A 10,000-nucleotide genomic window follows, 5' to 3' on the forward strand; every position below is an offset into this window, starting at 1 on the left:
ATATCTGCGCAAGAAAACAATTTCAAGACTTAATATACTAGGCTTTTTACAGGCACGATCGTAATCTTTATATCTGCGCAAGAAAACAATTTCAAGACTTAATATACTGGGCTTTTTACAGGCACGATCGTAATCTTTATATCTGCGCAAGAAGACAATTTCAAGACTTAATATACTAGGCTTTTTACAGGCACGATCGCAATCTTTATATCTGCGCAAGAAAACAATTTCAAGACCAAATATACTAGGCTTTTTACAGGCACGATCGTAATCTTTATATCTGCGCAAGAAAACAATTTCAAGACTTAATATACTGGGCTTTTTACAGGCACGATCGTAATCTTTATATCTGCGCAAGAAGACAATTTCAAGACTTAATATACTAGGCTTTTTACAGGCACGATCGCAATCTTTATATCTGCGCAAGAAAACAATTTCAAGACTTAATATACTGGGCTTTTTACAGGCACGATCGTAATCTTTATATCTGCGCAAGAAGACAATTTCAAGACTTAATATACTAGGCTTTTTACAGGCACGATCGCAATCTTTATATCTGCGCAAGAAAACAATTTCAAGACCAAATATACTAGGCTTTTTACAGGCACGATCGTAATCTTTATATCTGCGCAAGAAAACAATTTCAAGACTTAATATACTGGGCTTTTTACAGGCACGATCGTAATCTTTATATCTGCGCAAGAAGACAATTTCAAGACTTAATATACTAGGCTTTTTACAGGCACGATCGTAATCTTTATATCTGCGCAAGAAAACAATTTCAAGACTTAATATACTGGGCTTTTTACAGGCACGATCGTAATCTTTATATCTGCGCAAGAAGACAATTTCAAGACTTAATATACTAGGCTTTTTACAGGCACGATCGCAATCTTTATATCTGCGCAAGAAAACAATTTCAAGACTTAATATACTGGGCTTTTTACAGGCACGATCGTAATCTTTATATCTGCGCAAGAAGACAATTTCAAGACTTAATATACTAGGCTTTTTACAGGCACGATCGCAATCTTTATATCTGCGCAAGAAAACAATTTCAAGACCAAATATACTAGGCTTTTTACAGGCACGATCGTAATCTTTATATCTGCGCAAGAAAACAATTTCAAGACTTAATATACTGGGCTTTTTACAGGCACGATCGTAATCTTTATATCTGCGCAAGAAGACAATTTCAAGACTTAATATACTAGGCTTTTTACAGGCACGATCGTAATCTTTATATCTGCGCAAGAAAACAATTTCAAGACTTAATATACTGGGCTTTTTACAGGCACGATCGTAATCTTTATATCTGCGCAAGAAGACAATTTCAAGACTTAATATACTAGGCTTTTTACAGGCACGATCGCAATCTTTATATCTGCGCAAGAAAACAATTTCAAGACTTAATATACTGGGCTTTTTACAGGCACGATCGTAATCTTTATATCTGCGCAAGAAGACAATTTCAAGACTTAATATACTAGGCTTTTTACAGGCACGATCGCAATCTTTATATCTGCGCAAGAAAACAATTTCAAGACTTAATATACTGGGCTTTTTACAGGCACGATCGTAATCTTTATGTCGATGCAAGAAAACAATTTCAAGACTTAATATACTGGGCTTTTTACAGGCACGATCGTAATCTTTATATCTGCGCAAGAAGACAATTTCAAGACTTAATATACTAGGCTTTTTACAGGCACGATCGTAATCTTTATATCTGCGCAAGAAAACAATTTCAAGACTTAATATACTGGGCTTTTTACAGGCACGATCGTAATCTTTATATCTGCGCAAGAAGACAATTTCAAGACTTAATATACTAGGCTTTTTACAGGCACGATCGCAATCTTTATATCTGCGCAAGAAAACAATTTCAAGACTTAATATACTGGGCTTTTTACAGGCACGATCGTAATCTTTATGTCGATGCAAGAAAACAATTTCAAGACTTAATATACTGGGCTTTTTACAGGCACGATCGTAATCTTTATATCTGCGCAAGAAGACAATTTCAAGACTTAATATACTAGGCTTTTTACAGGCACGATCGCAATCTTTATATCTGCGCAAGAAAACAATTTCAAGACTTAATATACTGGGCTTTTTACAGGCACGATCGTAATCTTTATATCTGCGCAAGAAGACAATTTCAAGACTTAATATACTAGGCTTTTTACAGGCACGATCGTAATCTTTATATCTGCGCAAGAAAACAATTTCAAGACTTAATATACTGGGCTTTTTACAGGCACGATCGTAATCTTTATATCTGCGCAAGAAGACAATTTCAAGACTTAATATACTAGGCTTTTTACAGGCACGATCGCAATCTTTATATCTGCGCAAGAAAACAATTTCAAGACTTAATATACTGGGCTTTTTACAGGCACGATCGTAATCTTTATGTCGATGCAAGAAAACAATTTCAAGACTTAATATACTGGGCTTTTTACAGGCACGATCGTAATCTTTATATCTGCGCAAGAAAACAATTTCAAGACTTAATATACTGGGCTTTTTACAGGCACGATCGTAATCTTTGTATCTACGCAAGAAACCAATTTCAAGACTTAATATACTAGGCTTTTTACAGGCGTGCCAAATTCAAAGATATTTAAATGGGATTCAACAACTTTTTCACGCAATTACACTCCAATGTATTACTGTAAATCAAATGAGTGATGATCACCCGTAACAATAATTTTAAATTTAATAATAATAATAAAAGTTACTATAGTCCATTTTTTTAGAGAGTCATATTTGCACCGACTCGCAACGGTGCCCTTTTAGCTCGGAAAAGTTTCCTGATCGCTGATTGGTTGGACGAGATAATTCTAACCAATCAGCGATCAGGAAACTTTTCCGAGCTAAAAGGGCATCGGTGCGAGTCGGTGCAAATATGTCTCGCTAAAAGAAATGGACTACAGGTCTACTTTGCATGAAGCTCAGTGACTATGAGAAGCATCCATAATTATGAGTTTCAAAGCAGTTCTTAGTACATACATATACCAAGGCACTTCCCAGCTCTTAGTAATTCATCAAATATCGCCCCGATAATACAAGCTCATGCTTCAACCTTAATTAAGGTGGGTGACTTTTAATAAATACATATTTAAATATAACATTGAAATGAATTATCTTAACTTGATAAATAGATGGAGGGGTCTCTCAAAAGTATCAGCTGACAAAAGACAATCTATCCAATATTACACCTAACGTCCACATCCAAATCTAATATTAATTATATATGAATAAATTACTGCCAAAACTCTATTGAGACAGCATCTGAAACCTTAAAATATCTTCCAGATGAATGAAATTAATCCAAAAACTCTATTGAGACAGCATCTGAAACATTAAAATATCTTCCAGATGAATGAAATTAATCCAAAAACTCTATTGAGACAGCATCTGAAACCTTAAAATATCTTCCAGATGAATGAAATTAATCCAAAAACTCTATTGAGACAGCATCTGAAACCTTAAAATATCTTCCAGATGAATGAAATTAATCCAAAAACTCTATTGAGACAGCATCTGAAACCTTAAAATATCTTCCAGATGAATGAAATTAATCCAAAAACTCTATTGAGACAGCATCTGAAACATTAAAACCACTTCCAGATGAATGAAATTAATCCATAAACTGTATTGAGACATCATCTGAAACGTTGAAATCGCTTCGAGATTATTAAAATTAATGCAAAAAAACTGTATTGAGACATCATCTGAAACGTTGAAATCGCTTCCAGATAAATAAAATTAATGCAAAAACTCTATTGAGACAGCATCTGAAACCTCAAAATATCTGCCAGATGTATAAAATTAATGCAAAAACTCTATTGAGACATCATCTGAAACGTTGAAATCGCTTCCAGATGTATAAAATTAATTGCAAAAACTCTATTGAGACAGCATCTGAAACATTAAAACCACTTCCAGATGAATGAAATTAATCCAAAAACTCTATTGAGACATCATCTGAAACGTTGAAATCGCTTCCAGATGAATGAAATTAATGCAAAAACTATTGAGACATCATATGAAACGTTGAAATCGCTTCCAGATAAATAAAAACAATGCAAAAAAACCTCAACGGCCAAAATTCGTTAAAGACCTGGATGGCTGTATCCCACCCGTAAGAGTATCGACCCCCAAACAACTATTCTTCTAGAACATTCCAAATGATAAAATGTAGATGACTCCCCCGATAAGATCTGCTGGATGTCATTTTCAGTGCAAAGGTCATGATGTTATCTATAAGATCTCCTTTTGTAACAAATAAATGCCTAATATGGATTCTGAACCTCCTATAAAATATCAAATTTGAAATATATCTGAAACCAACCCAATTCCAGGGCTACCCTTAAAACAGTTCAAGCTTTGCAGGAGTCGCTATGACAAGTTAATGGGGACGCATTAAGGACAATCTTCCTCCATGATGCTCTACCTTTGTACCAAGTTTAACTGGGATCCCTTCGCTCATGTACGTATTGGGATGACTGTGACGCATTCACCGGCAGAAGACCAGACAGACATACCGAACCTCGCACGTGGTCTGCCTTTGGCAAACAATTGATCAAAATCACATCAATGGGGTGAGAGATTTGCAATGAAAAGTGACAGACAAATGGGTGAGCTTTCGTTAAGAGAAATCTGTTCCAGATGGTTTACCTTTATATTAAATCTGATTAGTTTTGAGTAAGTGTTGTCATGACAAGATCATATAGACAAGGGTGGTGGGGACACAAACAAATGAAAACATACGGAGGAAACTACATTAACGCTTCACCTCCTTTACATAAACAATTACAATTTTAGCAGAAAAATATTCATGCAAACATGCCAATCGAGTAAAAACAGAAGATTGTTTACCGTCAATCAGTATAATACAGGAATTCAAACTAGTCTTGAAGATGAAGTTGTGAAAATAATTCTTATAAATACGGGCTATAGCATTGATAGTTACATAAACAAACCAACTTATCTACCCACTGATAACCAGATAAAAGATTCAAACAGTTTCTTAACCGAAGCATCACTTCCCCTGATGAACTTATCCCTCTTTCTTCCCATGGCTTCAGAATTCACTTCGGCTTGTCCCAGTCAGAGAGAGAGAGAGAGAGAGAGAGAGAGAGAGAGACCTTGGCAGGGCGGAGGTACTAAACACCCGTATTTGGGAGAGATGGCGGGACACAGAATCTAAGATCAACTGCCGGCCAAAAGCATCATTCATTAACTTCGTTATTCTAAAAGTTCAAGGCTAAACGTTTGGCCCTAACCTCAGAACAAACGTAAATGTAAGATTACAAAAAATCACTTGTGAAAAGAGAGTATGTATAAAAAATGAGAGAGAGAGAGAGAGAGAGAGAGAGAGAGAGAGAGAGAGAATGTGGCTTACGAAGGTATTACAATTCACAAATATTCCACTTTGTTACCATATACGGTACACAGTTGTTAAAGTGAAATTTTACACTTTACACGTACATTTAAAATAGAATACCACTTGCACCGATAATTTCAACGTAATACACTATAAATATAATTCAGAAAAGGCCCATAAATCATTCACTCACTTTGAAACGTACACCGCATCAAAAACTGTCATAGCATACCTGGAAAGATAAAAAAAATGGGAGACCATTAACAACAGATTTATCAATGGGTTAAATCTTAACAGTATTAACTTAACAAGGCGCTTAAAGTAAGAGGACCATTACACCATTCGAGTGCTTGCACCCACCGCCTGAAAACAAGTCCTTCAGAGTAGTAAGGGAAACCAACGAGCTGTTCCTTAGGTAACAAAAGGGAAAACCCACCCGTCTCTCTCTCTCTCTCTCTCTCTCTCTCAATGAGACAATTGTTTCGTATTTTTAAGAATATATATATATATATATATATACTCTCTCTCTCTCTCTCTCTCTCTCTCTCTCTCTCTCTCTCAATGAGAATTATTGTTTCGTATTTTTAAGAATACTCTCTATATACATATATATATATATATATATATATTCTCTCTCTCTCTCTCTCTCTCTTTCAATGAGAATTATTGTTTCGTATTTTTAAGAATACTCTCTCTCTCTCTCTCTCTCTCTCTCTCTCTCTCTATATATATATATATATATATATACATACACACATATATATACCCACACACACACATACACATAAATACATACACAAAGATACGTTCATCCCTCGGCTGACCGGCTACGGCCATGACCATCCCCGGGGGGCTTAGGGACGGGACCATCAAACCCCAGCCGGGGACATAACTTCATTGAGAAGGAACCCGCACGCACTACTTCGTCCAGCATGATGCCAGAGATCGATAGAAGCTGATCGATTGAATGTGATATGTTTTTACGGGACACGGATGAGGCAATCTAAAACGAAATGCATTACTTTTTTTGCAATAAGCAGCTGCTTGTCCATGAATTGGGGCTTTACGTGAGACAACTCTGCCGAGGTTAAGGGTCTACTTGGATGGGATGTTGCGAAATAATTCAGAGGCTCTTTATGCATGTATGGGTCTTGTTTCATTGTAGAAAATAAAAACATTATGATAACGGATAACAATGACTAATTGTTTCATTGTAGAAAATAAAAACATTATGATAACGGATGACAATTACTAATTGTTTCACTGTAAAATAAAAACATTATGATAACGGATAACAATGACTAATTGTTTATTGTAGAAAATAAAAACATTATGATAACGGATAACAATGACTAATTGTTTTATTGTAGAAAATAAAAACATTATGATAACGGATAACAATGACTAATTGTTTCATTGTAGAAAACAAAAACATTATGATAACGGATAACGATTACTAATTATTTCATTGTAAAAAATAAAAACATTATGATAACGGATAAACTAATTGTTTCATTGTAGAAAATAAAAACATTATGATAACGGATAACAATGACTAATTGTTTCATTGTAGAAAACAAAAACATCATGATAACGGATAACAATGACTAATTGTTTCATTGTAGAAAATAAAAAACATCATGATAACGGATAACAATGACTAATTGTTTCATTGTAGAAAATAAAAAAACATCATGATAACGGATAACAATGACTAATTGTTTCATTGTAGAAAATAAAAAACATCATGATAACGGATAACAATGACTAATTGTTTCATTGTAGAAAATAAAAACATTATGATAACGGATGATAATATTACTAATTGTTTCATTGTAGAAAATAAAAACATTATGATAACGGATAACCATTACTAATTGTTTCATTGTAGAAAACAAAAACATTATGATAACGGATAACCATTACTAATTCAGCAGGGATTACTCCTAATCAAATGGAGTTTTTTTTTTTTTTTTAGTTCAAAAAGGAGATTTTCAGTAAAGAATGCGATTTATGTAACTGATTTGAGTGTGTTTGCACTGGCATGAAACTATTCCGATCATCACACAACACGCTATCTCCTCATTTCTTCTTTTGGTAGTTCATCACATCATACACTACTGATACTATTGAAAAATATCCAAAAATCTTATTTACAATTTACAACTACATGACAGGTGTTCAAAATATGTACTGCATCTGTACACACAAACTGCTGCATATTCAAAGTTATGTAAACAAAATAAGAATAGCACAATATTTCTCGGGAAAAAAGGTTAGGTCATTCGACAGTTATTAGATTTTAAGCTTAAAATGTGATTTCACACCATCGTCTTTAAAAAATATAACAATAAAATCTACATTTATTAGATTTTAAGCTTAAAATGTGATTTCACACCATCGTCTTTAAAAGAATATCACAATAAAATCTACATTTATTAGATTTTAAGCTTAAAATGTGATTTCACACCATCATCTTTAAAAAATATCACAATAAAATCTACATTTATTAGATTTTAAGCTTAAAATGTGATTTCACACTATCGTCTTTAAAAAATATCACAATAAAATCTACATTTCTCACAAGAAACATTACCAATATATCCCCAAATTTACATTAAAATTTTATATAAGGACAATCATACACATGATTAACACCAATTTCCTGATCAAAGAGTCAGTCATTAATAATTTTCAAAATTCTTTTCTCAAATTTTAATATGTTAAACCTTTTCTCTTCTCAAAAGAACTCTCAACCTAAAGTACAACTTCAGTTTCCCTTAGAGAATTTCTTACCGCAGTACTTTCAGTATCCTGTCCAACACATTTCAGTTCTTTTCCCTGAAGCTGGAAACGTTAAAACGTACTTTCAGCATCCTGTCCAACACATTTCAGTTCTTTTCCCTGAAGCTGGAAACGTTAAAACGTACTTTCAGTATCCTGTCCTACACATTTCAGTTCTTTTCCCTGAAGCTGGAAACGTTAAAACGTACTTTCAGCATCCTGTCCCACACATTTCAGTTCTTTTCCCTGAAGCTGGAAACGTTAAAACGTACTTTCAGCATCCTGTCCCACACATTTCAGTTCTTTTCCCTGAAGCTGGAAACGTTAAAACGTACTTTCAGCATCCTGTCCAACACATTTCGGTTCTTTTCCCTGAAGCTGGAAACGTTAAAACGTACTTTCAGCATCCTGTCCAACACATTTCGGTTCTTTTCCCTGAAGCTGGAATCGTTAAAACGTACTTTCAGCATCCTGTCCAACACATTTCAGTTCTTTTCCCTGAAGCTGGAAACGTTAAAACGTACTTTCAGCATCCAGTCCCACACATTTCAGTTCTTTTCCCTGAAGCTGGAAACGTTAAAACGTACTTTCAGCATCCAGTCCCACACATTTCAGTTCTTTTCCCTGAAGCTGGAAACGTTAAAACGTACTTTCAGCATCCTGTCCAACACATTTCAGTTCTTTTCCCTGAAGCTGGAATCGTTAAAACGTACTTTCAGCATCCTGTCCCACACATTTCGGTTCTTTTCCCTGAAGCTGGAATCGTTAAAACGTACTTTCAGCATCCTGTCCCACACATTTCGGTTCTTTTCCCTGAAGCTGGAAACGTTAAAACGTACTTTCAGCATCCTGTCCCACACATTTCGGTTCTTTTCCCTGAAGCTGGAAACGTTTAAAACGTACTTTCAGCATCCTGTCCCACACATTTCGGTTCTTTTCCCTGAAGCTGGAAACGTTAAAACGTACTTTCAGCATCCTGTCCCACACATTTCGGTTCTTTTCCCTGAAGCTGGAAACGTTAAAACGTACTTTCAGCATCCTGTCCCACACATTTCGGTTCTTTTCCCTGAAGCTGGAAACGTTAAAACGTACTTTCAGCATCCTGTCCCACACATTTCGGTTCTTTTCCCTGAAGCTGGAAACGTTAAAACGTACTTTCAGCATCCTGTCCCACACATTTCGGTTCTTTTCCCTGAAGCTGGAAACGTTAAAACGTACTTTCAGCATCCTGTCCCACACATTTCGGTTCTTTTCCCTGAAGCTGGAAACGTTTAAAACGTACTTTCAGCATCCTGTCCCACACATTTCGGTTCTTTTCCCTGAAGCTGGAAACGTTAAAACGTACTTTCAGCATCCTGTCCCACACATTTCGGTTCTTTTCCCTGAAGCTGGAAACGTTAAAACGTACTTTCAGCATCCTGTCCCACACATTTCGGTTCTTTTCCCTGAAGCTGGAAACGTTAAAACGTACTTTCAGCATCCTGTCCCACACATTTCGGTTCTTTTCCCTGAAGCTGGAAACGTTAAAACGTACTTTCAGCATCCTGTCCCACACATTTCAGTTCTTTTCCCTGAAGCTGGAATCGTTAAAACGTACTTTCAGCATCCTGTCCAACACATTTCAGTTCTTTTCCCTGAAGCTGGAAACGTTAAAACGTACTTTCAGCATCCTGTCCAACACATTTCGGTTCTTTTCCCTGAAGCTGGAAACGTTAAAACGTACTTTCAGCATCCTGTCCAACACATTTCGGTTCTTTTCCCTGAAGCTGGAAACGTTAAAACGTACTTTCAGCATCCTGTCCAACACATTTCGGTTCTTTT

At 35.5% G+C, this 10,000-nt stretch overlaps 1 protein-coding gene across 4 annotated transcripts in view; it reads right to left on the bottom strand.

Moving 5' to 3' along the window:
* The window catches only part of LOC137657808 (uncharacterized), a 334,329-nt gene that overhangs the window by 99,200 nt on the left and 225,129 nt on the right, over positions 1-10,000 (bottom strand). The gene's annotated exons all lie outside the window — the stretch shown is intronic.

Source organism: Palaemon carinicauda, chromosome 1 (genome assembly GCF_036898095.1).
Source record: "Palaemon carinicauda isolate YSFRI2023 chromosome 1, ASM3689809v2, whole genome shotgun sequence".
Classification (NCBI taxonomy): Eukaryota; Metazoa; Arthropoda; class Malacostraca; order Decapoda; family Palaemonidae; genus Palaemon; species Palaemon carinicauda.